Genomic DNA, 18,957 nt, shown 5'->3' with positions numbered 1-18,957 from the left:
GCACCCTTAGAGTCTCCAAATTTTTTCAAGGCACCCCTCCAAAATAATTATTGAGCAGTCCTGTTTTAGAAGTAGTTGGGTCAACAAATTGTAATAAGTATTTAGGTCAGGACAGAAATACTTATTTAGTTGTATGCAAAAATGCCCCCTCTGCATCCAAACACTCTGCCCTCAGGCACTCTGCCCCCCTCTGCATCCAGACACACTGCCCTCTCTCACACTGCCCCCTCTGCCCTCTGTCACCCCTCCTCTGCCCTCTCACACGCTGTCCCCTCCTCTGCCCTCTCTCACGCAGTGTCCCCCTCCACTGCCCCTCTCACTCTGTGTCCCCCTCCACTGCCCCTCTCACTCTGTGTCCCCCTCCACTGCCCCTCTCACGCTGTGTCCCCCTCCACTGCCCCTCTCACGCTGTGTCCCCCTCCACTGCCCCTCTCACGCTGTGTCCCCCTCCACTGCCCCTCTCACGCTGTGTCCCCCTCCACTGCCCCTCTCACGCTGTGTCCCCCTCCACTGCCCCTCTCACGCTGTGTCCCCCTCCACTGCCCCTCTCACGCTGTGTCCCCCTCCACTGCCCCTCTCACGCTGTGTCCCCCTCCACTGCCCCTCTCACGCTGTGTCCCCCTCCACTGCCCCTCTCACGCTGTGTCCCCCTCCACTGCCCCTCTCACGCTGTGTCCCCCTCCACTGCCCCTCTCACGCTGTGTCCCCCTCCACTGCCCCTCTCACGCTCTGTCCCCCTCCACTGCCCCTCTCACGCTGTGTCCCCCTCCACTGCCCCTCTCACTCTCTGTCCCCCTCCACTGCCCCTCTCACTCTCTGTCCCCCTCCACTGCCCCGCTGTCCCCATCCTCCGCTCTCTGTCCCCATCCTCCGCTCTCTGTCCCCATCCTCCGCTCTCTGTCCCCATCCTCCGCTCTCTGTCCCCATCCTCCGCTCTCTGTCCCCATCCTCCGCTCTCTGTCCCCCTCCACTGCCCCGCTGTCCCCGTCCTCTGCTCTCTGTCCCCGTCCTCTGCTCTCTGTCCCCGTCCTCTGCTCTCTGTCCCTCTCACTCTGCTCTCTGTCCCCGTCCTCTGCTCTCTGTCCCTCTCACTCTGCCCCGCGCCAGCCATAAAAAAAAAAAAAGAACACAGAAACTTACCCAATCCGTCGGATTTAGCCCATAAAATGCCGGCTACCACTGTGTGTAGGGGACAGGTCACTTTTAAATTTAAACTCTGCTGATCAAGCGATATGGCAGTCTCAGTATTTTTGCATAGTGACACCTTGGTTGGATCAGCTTATTAGATATACTAATTAATACCTCTGTAGATTCCTATTTGATATGTACACACACATAATCTTCAGGAGAGCACAGTACATTGTTGTAGCACTTGATGGTTGCTGTGGGGCTCTGAATTATACAGCCTAGTAAATAATTAGCTGCAATTTAAACTGCAATTTGCTTTCCTCTAGGTAAGCCTTTAAGGGTGTATGTACATTATGAGATTTCAGAGAAATCCCTGAGTGATTAGAGTACAGGGGAATGTACATATAGATGACAGTGACAGTCTGTACACTGGTTTACCTGTGCCTGTGGCCTACACATAGACAGCAGACGTTTTATGGGGAGATCCTATATCTGTGAGAGTGCAGCCTATTAGTTTACTAGGATCTGTGGTTGAAGTGGAAATGTAGACGTGGTGGTATGGAAGATGTAAGTGAGTAGAGTTTGATAGTTTTACAATGAAGGCAGTAGGAGACGTGGCGTTACGGTATACCCTGTATACCAACCTGCTTTCACCACTGACTAGGATGTAGGCATAAAGTGTCATTGTGATATCAATGGTTCCTAGTGAATGGATAGGCTGCTTTCTCCGGAATATTGCTTCAGGACAAAGGGCCATCTCCGTTATGTGTTGATGGCTTTAGGCGCCATTCTGTAATCAAGCAGAATCGTTTCTTTTCTCAGCCATACAGCATGGTTTCATTGTTATTTTGGGCTAGATCAGTGTTGGCTAACCTATGACACTCCAGGTGTTGTGAAATTACAAGTCCCAGCATACTCTTCCAGCAATAAGTTGCTATATATTAGCAAAGCATGCTGGGACTTGTAGTTTCACAACACCTGAAGTGTCACAGGTTAGCCAACACTGGGCTAGATCATACTATAACTCCCATCATAGCACACACCTAAAACAGGACCCCCCTAAGCATTTGTTTGAAATAAAATGGTGCCCCTCTTTTGGTATTGGTAGGCATTGTGTAAATATAGCTGTAGGGCTCATTTACACGTATGTCCTGGAACACTGGGTAGAAATATATGACCACTAATACTCAATTTACAAGTGTTGTAGCAATGCATTTTATTACTATACGTTTTCCTTGCACTTTAACCAGTGCAATATATTGTACCGGCAGCAGGAGTTAACACGTGAAAAATAGGGCATTTTACATTCTAAAATTGCATTTTACACAGTGGTTTTGTTTTTGGACAACATGTTGCGGTTTCACATCTATGATCACGGGCGTTATTGTGCAGACTTTACATATTTTGTGGTATTTATCTCTGTATTGTTAGAGGAGTTACAGCATTGTTGAAGAGGGTACAGCACCATTGTTTGCTTATATGTTATTGTTCTTAATAAAGTATCATAGCAACCTCTGGGCCTTAAGCCTCGTACACTCGGATGTTTTGTCAAAGCGAACCAAAAGTGCTGGGATGCCTAAATAAAGGAAGCCGGAGGGACCTCTACAAACTCACTTTCTTCACTTCTCTTTGCGTGTATTTTAGTACAGGGGAACATACGTAACGCCTCTCCAGCATTCAGAGTGTTAAATACATAACAGAGTTCTATGCGCCTGTGTATCTCTTGTAACTAGGGGTAGATTTATCGAACCTTCTATAAAGAAAAAGTGAGGTTGTTGCCCATAGCAGCCAATCAGATTCTAGAATGTAGTGGATAAATAATAGCTAAAATCTGATTGGTTGCTATGGGCAACACCTCCTCTCTTGTAGAAAGTTTGATAAATCTACCCCTAGATCTCATTGAAAATACCCATGTGTTCAAGCTCTTATTAGCTAAGCAGTATTTCTGTCTACATTTTTGTTAATGAACTAGAATGTACCCTAGCCAAAATAATGTAAGCCAAAGACTATCACTGAATTAAATATTAACTAACTGGGAAAATGTTGAGGGAGTGGCTTATAAGAATATGTTGCAGTCTTCTAACCAGACCCCGTTCCCTATTTTTGACACATCTGCCTCGTTGACTATTAGGTTTATATTTCATCAGGTGCCTGAGGCTTGCACAATCTTATTAATCTCCATATACTAAAGGGTGACAGTAGTGGTTTGCACGCCAGTTTGCTAATCTTATTTACTTAACCCTTTTTATGAGTGCTTTTAGGGCACAGTCAGAGTTCTTATCATAAAAATATCTCCCAGCAAGTACTTTATAGTAACTGAATTGCAGATGTTCAGGGGATTCAGGGGTTAAATCCAGATTTAAAGGAGATTTGTTGGTGCTGATTGGAAGGATTTGACGTTGGACGGTGACTGATATTAAGCCAACAAAGATATTCTGGTACACCTGCATAGTTACTGTCTGGTTTATTTTCTTATATCACGGTGAACAGTAAAAAACTGGTTGTATTTGTATGTAATAGCCACTCTGCGTCGCCTGCTCCTGCGCGCTGTGTATTCGGGTTATGCCAGACCTGTAATCGTGGGTGTATTCCATTAGCACACGTTGTGCCCCAGGCCCGCTGCTGCATTGTTTTGCGCTCCCTGGCTGCATGCCCTTTCAGCCTGCAAGGAGTTAATATTTACCTGCCTGAAGGTATCAGGCCACTCCCTCTGCCTGGGTCTCTTTCACACGGAAGGCAGGAAGCGAAGCGATTTATGCTCTGTGGGAGGCAGCAGATTTGTAAGGCAACGGATGAAGAGGTTTTGGATTTAGCAAAGTGCTAAAGAAAGTTAGTGCTTGTAGCAGCGGAGATTTCCTGTGACTAGGTTACCATGAAGATATTGTTCTACTGACAGGAGGTCCTGCCCGATTTCTTCTGCTGGTACTGGTTCTGATAGTTGATGTGCTCAGTTAGTACAACCTGCTTTGCATGATGTGGCCGGTGCTTCTGTCCGGCTTCCTGTGCAAACACGGAAAATTCCAAAGGAGGAGGATTATGTGGCCCATTTAAAAATGCTTCACCCTCTGTGGAACTGTGTGCACCATCGATAGTGTACGCAGGGTTCCTTCACTATGACAGATGACAGGAGCACACTGTTCTACCTAAACTGTCTGATGACTGTGTTTCCACATGTACAAAGGAATTTGAGGCATCGTCTTGCCTTCTGAGAGTAGGGGCGAGATCCCAACAGTTGTAGCGCTTGCAATGGATTCTCACAAATCCATCTGGTCATCGGACATACTGAGTGGTCTGTGGCCTACAGACCGGGAAGAAGACACCTATGAAGTGGAGTCTCTTGTCCCATTACCAGAACCCTACCCTTTCACTTGGAGTTTGAATGATAGAAATGCCATCGTGGTGAATACCTCCATCGCCCATGTCAACCACAAGAAAAATGGGCACTTATTAAAAGTAGTCTCCAAAATATCGTTACCCACCCCACCATATACGGTGAGTAGAGAAGTAGAAGTTCTGCACCAATTAAGTTTGCTTTTTTGATCCTTGTGTGTTTTAGTTAAGCCTCTGGCTAACATGACATGTTGGTACTTGTAGTTCCACAGGTGGAGAACTACAGCAGAAAGGCAGCTTCTGGCTGACAGGACATGCTGGTACTTGTAGTTCCACAGGTAGAGAACTACAACAGCAAGGCAGCTTCTGGCTGGCAGGACATGCTGGTACTTATAGTTGGCTCTTTACGTATTTTTTTTTAGTGTTAAAAGTTGTGTATTTTTCCATGTAGGGTTGTTCTCCTAGGTATGATTCATGTTTCTGGATATTAATATTGTGCATTTTAAAGATCTTAAATGACATTGACACAGCGTTGCTCAGGCAGTAATCCTGTGATTACCCCTTATGACATTACGGTGAGCTGAGCAACTAACGATGAGTGGAACAGTGTATGTAATAAGCATAAACAGGTCTGAATTAGATTATCTTTCGTGCTGGGAATGTGCAGAACCCAGGACAGAGGATGGGAGGGAGACCGGGCTGCAGAATGACTGACACAGTCCTTAGCATTGTTATTACAGGATGTTTCATCTCACCGCCACCTACTGACAAGTTGTAACAGTGGTTCCAAAAGGAGCAAAACAAAACATGGCGTCAATCCACAGTAGTTACAATGTGCTTTCAGTTCTCCACTGATTCCAAGCACCGAGGCTTCATCTCCAACAGGCCTGGCGAACCTGTGGCTCTCCAGGTGTTGTCCCAGCATGTTCTACCAGCCAGGTGATGGCTGGCACAGCATGCTGGGACTTGTAGTTTCACAACACCTGTAGAGCCAGAGGTTGGCTGGGCCTGCTATACACAACCACTTGGATATTGGATTATAATGCGATAGTGTAATTATAGGACATGGTGTTTCTGTTGTATTGTGTTTTCTTATTATGCTTTAATTCAAAGTGGACATTGTGGTCGTCTTGTAGCATGTGTGATCTGTGATTGGTGAACGTCTGGGTAACATAGGAACACATAGAGGTTGAGGGGGACAGTCCTATAATATGTTGTTGTCTATATTGTCTAGAACTGCACTCCTGCTTTATTCAAAACTTAATGGTGACATGTGTCCTCTGTAAGCCATGCTCTCCTCTTATTGTATCTCAGTGGTAATTTAATCCAGTAATCCATTTCCTCATTGTTTTATAAGAACTGCAATAACAGTATCAGAAAACAATATTAATAAAAAAACACACACAACAGTACTTTAAAATATCATTAAAGACAAAGAGCCCCCTCGCGCACCTTCTTTTATTTCCAAAACTGTGCGATCCTTCATACACATTTTAGCACATTTTATTTAGCGCCAATGTCATCTATTCCTCCAACCGGGGCTTCTGTAGGTACATTTTTGATTTGGGATATGCCCTCGTCAGCACCATAAACCGGTCCTGCCTGCTACCACTATAAGACCACTATCCTAATTAATTTCCGCTTTTGCATTTTTCCTTGTAGAATATTATCGTTCATTTGAGCCTCATTTATTCACGAGAGTAACTGTAAAAATGTATTTTATGTACAGGAGATGTTAATAGCAACATTAGTAACAATAATTGAATATTTTTTTTTCTTCTGTACGCTGTGCTGGGACTTTATATTCCACATATGTATAGGACGTATCCTGCAGGGTGTTGTCTGTTAGAGCAGAGCGCACCTAGACCCGTATTCATCACCACACGTATCTTCAGAACCGCGTGTGTATGCCCGATTTACATACATTTTAAGAAGCACACAATCTGCTTGTTTTGCATTCCTTAATGAATAAGGCCCTGATTGTATAAGTCCCGTACATTTTAATGTCATCACCTTGGTTGGAGTGCCCCTATTGATGCGCTTGGCCAGAGTGCCCCTATTGATGCGCTTGGCCAGAGTGCCCCTATTGATGCGCTTGGCCAGAGTGCCCCTATTGATGCGCTTGGCCAGAGTGCCCCTATTGATGCGCTTGGCCAGAGTGCCCCTATTGATGCGCTTGGCCAGAGTGCCCCTATTGATGCGCTTGGCCAGAGTGCCCCTATTGATGCGCTTTCCCATGTTAAGTGAGCTTTAAAGGTAAAAGGCATCCCATTACTAGTATAGAGCTATATACATTCACCGCCATCTCCAGGAATATGTTAGTGATGTGCTTAGGTAACACCCGCTTAATCTCACCCTCTCCACCCCTTTCAATCTCATTTATATTTCTCATCAAGCAAAACCATCTTCATCCTTTATATAGTGCCAACATATTATGCAGCGCTGTGGCATTGGAGCATAATATTGTGTATGTAATAACACGAGTTTCCAGTTTCCTCCCATAGCTCCATACAGACAGCACCCTGGTCAGAATAGAGCCTGGGGCCCCAGCAGTGTGAGCAGATGAACTAACCCCTGTGACACAAGTCACCTCGCCCACATTCCGCAGAGAACGTCCACACCCCAGCTCCTCCATCCAAACAGGCAAAATTTTGAATGCCCATTTGGCTCTCAAATGACCCCTATAATGCACAAATATAGGCACCATTTGAGCTGCAAGCCCTCTCTCTTTTTCCGGTTTGTCATGTACTCTTTTTGTCATTCTATTTGCTAGTTTGTGTCTTTTTTTTTTTCTAAGCCACCAGTTTGACTAACAAATTGCAAATATATCTGTAGCTGTGTATGTCTTGGTATGTTATGCGGCTCGTCCCAGCCCTCCAGGTAATAGATTAAACGCTCTGTTATGTGTATAACTGGTTACCCAACTGGTGTGAGAACAGACATTGCACATTGATCCTATCTAAATGGTTCCACTATATATTATTCCATAGATCCATGAAGGTGGCAGTGCTTGTGACTATCGCTGTGCTCCCAAGTTACCAGTCAGTGCTGATCATAGATGGGATAATGCACTCCCTGCTGCAAATCATAGGGGGCAATAAAAGTCACCAAGTATATAAGAGCAGGAGACGATAGGCAGAGCGCTGCTATACAGGTCGCACAAATCAAGGGGACTTAAAGCAAATTCCTTTATAATACATATGTTGTTCTAATGATAACTGAAGTGATGATCCTCGCTTGTTGATTAGAACATTTTATTTTTCTGGATTGGCAATCTGCTAATTCTGGCATTGGCCACCAGTGATGGTGTTATATGAGAGTATTAGTATTGTAATTTCAGGCTCTGGCAGCCTGGCATCCCTGCTTCTAGTGAACAAGTCATGGCCCACAGCCTCTGCACGTTCTGATTGATGTGCACTGTCAACTGTGCTCCCAATAAATGCAACTATCCGCTGCTTTGTCAATTTTACACCAAGCAGAACTGTTTTTGTGTTTGGGCATGTCAAACTGGAATGTGGGCTAATGTTGTAGAATTATTTTTGTTTTTGCATTTTGTTTATTTGTGGGAGGTTTTTGGTCCCCTGTCCGACCGGACCCTGTCCAGCAGCTTTTATCCTGTGTTTGTGCAGATGATGTATTGTGTTTTATGTAAATACTTTACTAATGCAGTGTTTCATCTCCTGATGATATTGGAAAGCTGAGTCTGTGTCCTGTAATTAGTGGAACTGTCCCACCCTGTATAATCCTGCAGAATCACCTATGATCCACGTGTCCTTATTAGTGATGCATTACAAGATTATTTAGCAGTTTCATCCTCTCGGGTAATTAAGTCTAGAGTATGACTTATCCACTCTGGCTCTCAAGTATCTCCAATAGATGTGTGTTCTGACATGGTTCTGCACCTTCAGCCTAACTGGTGCCTACTCCAATATGGCTGCCCAGTGTGGATCATAACATCAGAGCAGATAGCTCATAATGGGATCTCCTACTGGGGAATGCAAGAGTAATGAGCCACTTGTGATTGGACAGCTCCAACTCATTGGAATTGAGCAATAGACAGCCGTAAATAAGCCACTGCTTATCGCTGGACAGACATGTCCCTCAGTACAGAATGTATTATGTATTTGAATAGTATTATGTATTTGATTAGCCTGATTGCACCATTTAAGACAATGTTAAGGCCCCATGAATGGAACTGCATCTGACTGCTTGTGAGGGACACAGTTTAGAGGTGTGGGGTCCCACTTATCCTAAGTATAGTTGCCTGCTAGATATACTTTGGAAGAGTGTACCTAACATTTACCTATGAGATATACCATTTTCTGCCAGTGCATCACACATCCGGACATCATTGGGGTTGAACTGAGTAGAGCAAATAATAAACATCCTGAGCCAAATCAGGTTAGCAAAGATTGTAGCGAAAACTGGATTGCAAAAGTCTGATGCCAAAACATTGTTCAGACAGCAAGAAAAATAGAGTTCATATTATTGGGTCACTAAATGACAAAGAATAAGTATTGTAGAAGATTAAGGAAAAATGCCAGGAAAATAGGTTGTATAGCAATAGCCTATGCGTTCCATTAAATGTCAGTTGTCTAGCGCAGGAGGAAGTGCAGTTACGTCTAAATAAGACAAATGGCATCCACCCACTTGTGCTAAAGGAACTTAGTTTAGTTGGTGAACCATTCCCTCATCTCCTGGTCTGTGCCACAAGTTTGGAGGAAATGGCACCAATCTTTAAAAAATGAACAAAATCTGAGCTAGGAAATTATAGACCAGAAAGCCTGACGTCAAGTCACTGACAAATTATTTGAGGGGACTCTGAGGAACGGGATTCTGAAATAGGTTATCGAAGTAATTTGTAAACTGGGATGGTGCAAATTGTTGTGATATCTTTGGATTTTGCAAATGCATTCACTACTGTTCCACATAGCATCATCATCATCAACATTTATTTATATAGCGCAAGCAAATTCAGTAGTGCTTTAGCAGCCTGGTACATAAAGCAGCCTGGTACATAAAATGACAGTACTCCGTCTAGGGGAAAACGTATGTTCATAGAGAACTAATTAAAAGGAGAGGAGACAAATATTATAAATGGAACATATTCGGACAAACTATTAGTGATGTACCACTGGTAATCAATTCTGTCCTTTCAACATTTTTTATTAGTGGCCTTTTAGATGGCCTAGAATTTAAGGTGTCTATATCTGCTGGTGACACTAACATATGAAATGCTATTAACACAGAGCCGGATAGTAACTTGCTATAGAAAGATTTTGAAAAAATGGCAAACATGGCTATGACATTGTAGGTGAAATCTAAGTAGATAAATGTAGGGTATTTCAGCTAGACTGTGTTAATAACTTTGCTGCTTACACGTTAAATGAAATAAAGTTGTGGATAACTGACAGGAACAAGTACTTCCGAATTGTAGTTGACCGAAAGCTGGTTTGTAGTACTCTGTGCCAGGCAGCAGCTGCATAGGACAGTAAATTCCTGGTATGCACTTGTATAAGTTACTAGTTTGACTACACCTTGAATATGCAGTAACATTTTGGGTGCCTCACTGTAAGAAGGACACAGGAGAACGGGCAGCCCCATTAAGAAAAGAAATGGAATAGCTTAATTACAAAGAGGAAAAACTAGGTTTGTTTACTTTGCAAAAAAAGTACCTTAGTGTTGACGCAATTAATATATCTAAAATATATTAAATAAAGATTTGCCTAATGATGTTTTTCTAGCAAGGACCATACAGAGGACACGAAGTCATCAGTTGCGGATAGAAGAAAGACTTTCATCATCCACACAGGAATATTCTTTACTGTTAGTGTGATGAAGTTGTGGAATTCCTTACCACATGAGAGAGAGGAATAATACAGGTCACAAAACTCATTAAATAAATAAAAGTCAGATTATATAGAGCATTCAGTACTAGAACTTGAGTGAATTATATGGAAGCAGAATCTAGATTCCTATGGTCAGCCTTTGGATATTTGAAAATAAAAACTGATAATATAGGGTGACCTTAGATAATGACACCAAGTAATAACACCCACGACTTGTTGTTGGATATACTGACTGTTTTTGTATTCTGAAAACGACTCCAGCCATCCTTCTAGAGGAAAGGACAGCATGGATAGTCGAGTAACATGTAGTGCTCCCTTTTGTCGGAGCGCTGAGTTATGTCCCAAATACATAGAATAAAAATTCGGGTAAGTGTCTGCAGCCCGTGACTTACATGATATATCCAGAGACTGCCAATACCCCACTTTAGACAGCTCTCTCAGAACAACCGCTCAGTAAAACCTTATGGCAGCTGGAGACTAATATGGTGGGACATCTCCAGTATATTAATTATAAACTCTACATTCTATTTCGTTGTGCACAGCATTCATATTTGCGACCGTGCTTCAAATTGCATAATTAAAACTATGTTAGTTTATTGGATAGTCCTTTAGATTGTGTTCTCACCATTTGTGTGTAGTTATTGGGCGAGCACCTCCGTGGAAGTAAAGATTAGATGGATTATGTGTAGATTGTGTACACAGCGCCCCGTTTTGTCCACTTGTATGTAGTTAACAGGCACACAGTGTAATGATCTGCAAATAAAACATTCAATCAGTAAACATGGACAGGGAACAGCAGGAGATTTATGCCAGGACCTGCTCTGTGAGACAAGGATGTGACATCACTGTGTTTGTTCTGCATTAAGTAAAGTCGCCACCTGTCCCATTGTCTTTGCGATAAAAAAAACCACATTACAATATTTCGGGAGAAGGAGACTGATTCAAAGCTGAAGGAACCTAAAAACAATATGCCATAAAATCCCCATATCTTACACATATTCATAAGAATGAAGTCAATCCGTTCACTAGAAGTCTTGTTTAATATTTATAGGCAGCCTATTCACTATAGGAATCACAGAGGCACCTAGTGAATGGATAGGGTGTATTCTCCTAAATATTGACCCATCCCACAAATGGCGGCCACCAGTGCCCATATATATGACATCCATTCTAATGAACTACAACCCACACCAATTGTAAAGCTGGGAACACACTACACAGTTTTTATCCAATAATCGGCTCAATCAGCCGACATACGACCGCTCGTTCAAAAGTCGGGTCAGTGTGTGTAGTGACACGATGGTCGAAAGTCTGCCCAAATGGACGATTGTCGCCTCATTTGGTTGGTCGTACCGTTTAATATTTTCGTTCCAATCTCGTTTCCGCTGTGTAGTGTGTATAAACTTCCGACGGATCCACAACAGTGAGTGTGAAATTACAGTCATTGCTCACAACAACATGGCTGTAAAAAGTCGCTAAAGGGACGTCCGCTCTTCCCTTTATCGTCCTAAACAAGGCTAGTGTGTATGCAGTCCATGGACCGAGCGATCGGACCATCGGTCGCATGTAAAATCACACGTCTTAAAAAGTTGGTCGAAATTTCTGTAGTGTGTACCCAGCTTTAGTACGTCATTCAGTATGTCTTGGTGGCTGATTGTAGTAGGTCTTCTACCTGCAGGCAGACAGTGGACACAAGGTTACCTAGGTTCAGTAAGTGACAGAACAGGATTGTACGTCTATAATACCGTTGAGGGTCAGTGTTGTTATGCAGAAAAGAAATTAGGGTGTTGTCTATTGTTTTTCTTTCCACAAGGAAAACACCCTCGCTGCTTGGTTGGCCTGCCTTTTTTAAGACTGAGATGTAAATTAATTAGTTAATAAGTATTATCCCTGGGTGGAGGAAACCAGAAAATAACATTTCATAACAACACAGAATGGCTCAATGACTTGCAGTGCATTTAGGTGCAAACTTGCTCTAAAACACAACAATTACCTTGTATCCCTCTACAGCAAGTTAAACAGTGAAAACAGATGTCTGATTGGTCGCTGTCATTGAGTACAAATTTGCACCACCTAAATGCAGTATCAGTAACCGAACCTGGGTAGGACAGCACGGTGGCGAAGTGGTTAGCACTTCTGCCTCACAGCGCTGGGGTCATGAGTTCAATTCCCAACCATAGCCTTATCTGTGTGGAGTTTGTATGTTCTCCCCGTGTTTGTGTGGGTTTCCTCCGGGTGCTCTGGTTTCCTCCCACACTCCAAAAACATACTAGTAGGTTAATTGGCTGCCATCAAAATTGACCCTAGTATCTCTCTCGATCTCTCTCTCTCGATCTCTCTCTCTCGATCTCTCTCTCTCGATCTCTCTCTCTCGATCTCTCTCTCTCGATCTCTCTCTCTCGATCTCTCTCTCTCTCTCTCTCTCTCTCTCTCTCTCTCGACTGTAAGCTCCAATGGGGCAGGGACTGATGTAAATGAGTTCTCTGTACAGCGCTGTTGAATCAGTGGCGCTATATAAATAACTGATGATGATGATAGAATTGCTCAACACCTGGTTTGCATCTCTGTGTCACCCATTGGGTCTGTCTCACCCTTTGTCCTTGGTACTGAAAGTTGTTTAGGCAGGAGAGCTGTGTCTGAAAGATTCTATGGACGATGGTGGTTGCATAAAGAAGTGATGATCATTGTTTTCGCAGTCTCTTAGAAGCGACAGTAAAACAACATATTTAACATTGTAATGTTAACAATTGAACTGGATGAGGACAGACACACCCACAGTCCATTTCCATAGAAGCTCAACCGGCTCCTAGTGAGAAATGTCAGTCCTACCCAGATTTATAATCTCCAATATCATACATTTGTTTGCTTATAATATTGCCTGGTCATATTCATATTACATACATATAACATGTTACATAAGGTTATGTTGTAGCCTCTTATTATCGTTCTAACACAAATCTGAAAGGCCAGACTAGCGCAGTACATACTGGGCTCTGCAGAGAGTGATTCACCACCTTTCTACACTTTTTATATAGTCAGATGCAAGAGATCATTATATCATGTAGGTACAGTCAGGTAAGGCAACAGAGGAAGTTTCTTGTGTATATTTCCCATCATTCGAAAATTAACATTTGGGACCAACTATATCCGGCTCTACAGAGGCCGCATCCACAATGCATAGACAATGGTCAGCACGGTGGCTAAGTGGTTAGCACTTCTGCTTTACAGCACTGGGGTCATGAGTTCAATTCCCAACCATGGCCTTATCTGTAGTAATAATAATAACACAGGTACCCCCCCTGTGAGTCATGGTCATGCCAGACTCTTTTACCCATGGGAAATCCAGACTGTTGCCCAAGAATTGGGACAGTTGGTGGAGATGTATTCTGTAAAGGGGATATGTTTATAATAGATCACCTCTAAGGTAAATTGCTAAAAAAGAAACTGTACATTTTAATATGTATTTTTTACTTTTCCTTACCTTATGTAAATAATCGCTTTTACGGTTTTGAACTTGCTGTGTATCACAGGTGATATTGTTATTGTTTCTCACTAGGGCATTTGGGTCCTGCTATTTGTAGAACTACAGACACAACTTTTCCCGTAATATAATAACCTAGTAGACATCCCATCTGGCCTCATTTATGAAGAGCGAGACCATCCAGGTGCAGTGTAAGTGGTGGTGCCATCAGTTTGTGCAAGGTTACCGGCAAAGTGCATGAGTTTGAGGCGCTATGTTGCGGAGGGGCAGAAGACTGCGTCGGTCGATGTGAGGAGTTAGGCGGAGTGACCACGTTCAATGCATAGATTAGGCGCACCTGGTTTTGCGGAGCAGATTTCAATTTGAAGTGTGAGATTAATAAATTGAGGTGAAGGTGGTGGACAGGGCACATGTGTAGAGGCATTACTTTTCCATTAGAAGAGCTGAATAATGAAAGGGGAGGATGTCATGTGGTTGGGGATTGGAACTTCCCTATGACACTTTTGCACAGTTAGTTGAACTGTGATGTTGGCCATCGCGATGTAAGAACACCCTTATAAAACCTTGGCGCTTTCTTTCTGCATCCATTGCATTTAGTGAGTAAGATTCACCGTTGGCTCCTTGTGATCGTGGACTAGTCACTCTTGAGTCTCTGCGCCCCTGAACAAATTGCTGGATGCTAAGCTCGGCCAGGGAAACTTTGACTGACATGTTTTGTGTAGAGCTCTGCATGACATTGCGCTATATAAAAAGTCATATAAATACATTAGCAGGAAGACTTTATAGGGTTTTGTGTCATAGGGCTAGATTTACTAAGCTGCGGGTTTGAAAAACTGGAGATGTTGCCTATAGCAACCAATCAGATTCTAGCTTTCATTTATTTAGTGCACTCAACAAAATGACAGCTAGAATCTGATTGGTTGCTATAGGCAACATCTCCACTTTTTCAAACCCGCAGTTTAGTAAATATACCCCATAGTCTCATCTGCTTACATGTAGTCCATAAAACCTTGAATGCACATCAAGCAATATAGTGATGACTGTCTAATAAAGAAAGTTTTGCATCTTGGTAACTGAGTGTGTTTTATGTGAGACTCATTATTGGGTCTCTTTGCTCCGATAGAGATCTGTGTACGAAGGTAACACAATCTACTTGGCCGGCTATTACATTACATAGCTGTCCAGCCTACCATCCTACCCAAAGCATAGAATTGAATCTTTCCTAGTAATTTAGACTCTTATCTACATAATTAATGATTGATCAGAGGACTTTCCAAATGAGCACATTGTGTTTGGAGCTCTGAACACAATTTATAATTTTTCTTGGACAAGGACACATTTATATCTAACGGGCCTGTGAAGAGCGCTCATTGCTTAGTTCATTTATTCTTCAGTCCCTGGATCTAGCGTTATAATTAGAGATATTCACTGACCCCCATGTTCTGGTTTTGGTTTTGAATCTGGATTAACTTCGTGTTTTTGGTTTTGGCAAAATCGCCCTTGCGTGTTTTGGTTTTGGATCCCTATTTTTTTTTTTTTTCTAAAATCCCTATTTTAATTTTTTTTGCTAAAATCTCATAATTTTGCTCTTTTTTTTCCCCCTACATTATTAACCTCAATAACACGAATTTCAAGTAATTTGCAGTTAATTTTGACCATCTCACAGGTCACAATATTATTTTCATACACTTTTGGACTAAGTGTCTGTTTATTCAATTGGGCTTGTGCCTACCCCTCTAACCCATTCCCCCATCATTGTTATAAGTTTTGTTGAATGTCTTGCCTTAATTTATGCACCCTTCCCTATATTTGTGTCTGTCTCAATAAAGCTTCGGTCTTCTGTGTACTGCTGTGAATCCATTTTGATAACACAGTACAATGTGACTGTAGATTTAGACCAAGACTGCCAGCCCTAGTATTTCTATTTCTGCAATGACAATTAGCAATGGAGCTCTTCTTTTTGTGTGTTACCTATATAACACCGTACAATTTGACTGCAGATTTAGAAGACCAAGCCTGCCAGACCTATTATTTCAGCAATGACAATTAGCAATGGAGCTCTCCTGAATGTCACTGGAGACTTTGAAGAACACTGCTACCCCCTCCTCTTTCTTTTCTACCTATGACGCTACCCAACTGCTCTAGAGAATACCAAGAACTGTGCTACCCCTTCTGTGTCCCTCTGTGAAATGGCGCTGGATCGCCGTGGAGGGCGGTACTTATAGAATCCAAAACTCGCAAGATCCAATGATGTAACAATGATGTTTTGCCTCCTTTTCAATTCCAATCTGCTAAGTTCAGGTGTGTTCGGTTCACGGGGAACCGAGCCTGAACATCTCTAGTTATAACTGCTCATTATACACAGTGAATGTAAAAGATCATTACAGGTTACTAACTAGGCTGTGCCTTAGAGTCAGGTATTACAATGACCTTACGTTCAATGTTATGCACTTCCCATTACAGATTAACTACCAGCAGTAACAGGGGAATTACTTAGGCTATGTTGTGTGTGTGTTTTGTTTTTGTATGTTACATCAGGCTGGTCTATATAATACGCTGCAGAGGATCTTTTCTTTGATTAGTGAGTTGTATGATAATATCAGATTATTGGGGTGCACTGACCAGTAACTCAGGTAAATATTCCAGTCTAGTAGAGAAGAGTTTGTATGGAGAACAAATGGCAAAGAATGCTCTAACCAGCCCCGTCACATTTCACCAGTTGTGTGCGTCCGACACTGGCTGACTGTAAAATTAAATATTTATCTCAACATTGACCTGCAGAAAGCTTTTCTCACACAGCTCCACCACCGTGTAACTCACTCTTCTGCGTCAATCTGACTGTCCGCTCACAGTGGGCTAAAAGCTGACCTGTTTGTTGAGGCTTGTGGGAGAATCTAAGGACATCTGGAAACGTATGCCTAATAGTTTTGTAGTGGGGCTACTCAAGCTTGTATTTATAAAAACATGATAGAAGCATGTTCAGGGATCCAAATTATCTTTCAAATAATGTTCTAGAACAGTGTTGGCTAACCTGTGGCACTCCAGGTGTTGTGAAACTACAAGTCCCAGCATACCCTTCCAGCAATAAGCTGCTATATATTGGCAAAGCATGCTGGGACTTATAGTTTCACAACACCTGGAGTGTCACAGGTTAGCCAACACTGTTCTAGAATGTCTCTTGAACTTCCTGATGAATATTTGTGTTTATAGCTTCCCATCAGCGTCAGCAGGTGTCCTATTTTATGGATATTTATACTAAGCTTGGACTATGAATGTGTGCATAAATAACTAGGCAAATTGTTTGGAATAATTTGCAAGCAGATTAGATTATATTCTGAACCGGACTTGTTGCTCATATGTTTTTTAAGTCAGTCAATTGACAATTTGACAAAATGACTCTGAGTGAAGGAGTAACTACTTCAAATGTTGGATTCCAAATCTAATGCTAAAACAATTCCGCTAAATGTGCATTGAATCTATCAGCTCTAGCTCCAAAACTTCTGTGCTGTCAGCACTTAAAGAGCTAATGTTAGCACCATTCTTTCCTGCTTCCTAAGGGTATAGACTTATGGTTGAGATTAGTATATAAACCTTAATATCATGCACAGAAGAACTAAGCTGCTGTTGAATGCAGTCGAGCCACCAATAGAAAAGTAAATAAAATAATAATCAACAAAGCTTTTTTAACTATAAGGAGTAATCCTAATACTCTGTCCTAGAGCATCTCTGCGGTTTAGTTACGGTGGTGTATGTACGGATTCGGGTATCCCTGTGATCAAGGGCACATGAAGTACATCCTACCCACAGCCAACCCTATCATTTCCCTATTGCCCTAAGACGTTATACAGAGCTCACCTAGATAATTGTCACCTGCGATACAGAAAACGCTCCTCACACACAGCGATGTACGGGGAATGTAAATATGCAGTTTATCAAAGGTGGTGTCGCTTTGTTCTGTAAAGATTAGATCTTAATGTGATATTATACAGGATTTTACTGCAATAATTCATAGCCTGTTCGCTTCTCACAAACATCACGAACCTGATGCTACAGATATCTTATTACTTTTTCACAACACGCCAATGTTAAAATATTTTAATCATTGTTAAATGTTTACACACCAAAGTACGCCCAGTCTGTTACATTTCATTTACAATTATCATCTAGGTCACAAAAAAAAAATCACAAACGCACGTCTTCAACTTATTTTCAGAATTTTCTACTTTTGGTCTTAACTTTTTCTGACGCACATATATGTGTCCAGACAGAGCGGGAAGGGGGGGTGGGGGGGGCTATGGTGTTATAAGTGATAATTGGCGGTGGGCGTGGTATACAGTTTTCCTGTGCTGCCTCTGTTCCAGTGGGAATAGCAAAATAGTGAATAATTTGTAGACCTTAAGCGACATAATTTTAGAATGTGTCCTGGCTTCTGGGCAACCTGCATTCTACATCACCGCATCCCGACCTCACCAGACAAAACCTAGATCATCATCATCATTTATTTATATAGCGCCACTGATTCCGCAGCGCTGTACAGAGAACTCACTCACATTAGTCCCTGCCCCATTGGAGCTTACAGTCTAAATTCCCTAACACACACACAGACACACACACAGACACAGACTAGGGTCAATTTTGATAGCAGCCAATTAACCTACTAGTATGTTTTTGAAGTGTGGGAGGAAACTGGAGCACCCGGAGGAAACCCACCATGGCCATGGTCGGGAATTGAACTCATGACCCCAGAGTTGTGAAGCAGACGTGCTAACCACTGAGCCACCGTGCTGCCCAAATGATGTCACAATTACCCTTAAGAATAGATTGCGCCTATAGCCAAGAGTAAAACAGTATGTATAAAGGTTTACCAGGAGATATTTACCATTGCTTTTAATCAGAGAATTTTAGTCAAGTCATTAAATAGAAGACTGTAGTACTCACAGGGGATATTTAAAGGAAATAACTTGTTGCTCTTCATGATTATTGTTCTACTTCTTGGAACATTGATCCAGCGTCTTCTTGTTTTGGTTAAGGGAGGTGTATTATTATCTCCGCTCCCTAAACCTCACTATTGCAATCTTTGTTTTTATTTTCCGTCATCAATGACAATGTTTTCTAATAATAAGATATCTCATTCTCATTATTGTTTTGATGTTAGGATATGTTCCATTT

At 42.3% G+C, this 18,957-nt stretch overlaps 1 protein-coding gene across 6 annotated transcripts in view; it reads left to right on the top strand.

Moving 5' to 3' along the window:
- AKAP9 (A-kinase anchoring protein 9) overlaps window positions 1-18,957 on the top strand; it is a 161,735-nt gene that overhangs the window by 95,521 nt on the left and 47,257 nt on the right. The gene's annotated exons all lie outside the window — the stretch shown is intronic.

This window comes from Mixophyes fleayi, chromosome 5 (genome assembly GCF_038048845.1).
Source record: "Mixophyes fleayi isolate aMixFle1 chromosome 5, aMixFle1.hap1, whole genome shotgun sequence".
NCBI classification, from domain to species: domain Eukaryota; kingdom Metazoa; phylum Chordata; class Amphibia; order Anura; family Limnodynastidae; genus Mixophyes; species Mixophyes fleayi.
Note: the sequence above shows the minus strand (reverse complement) of the source record. Positions and strands in the feature narration are given on the sequence as shown.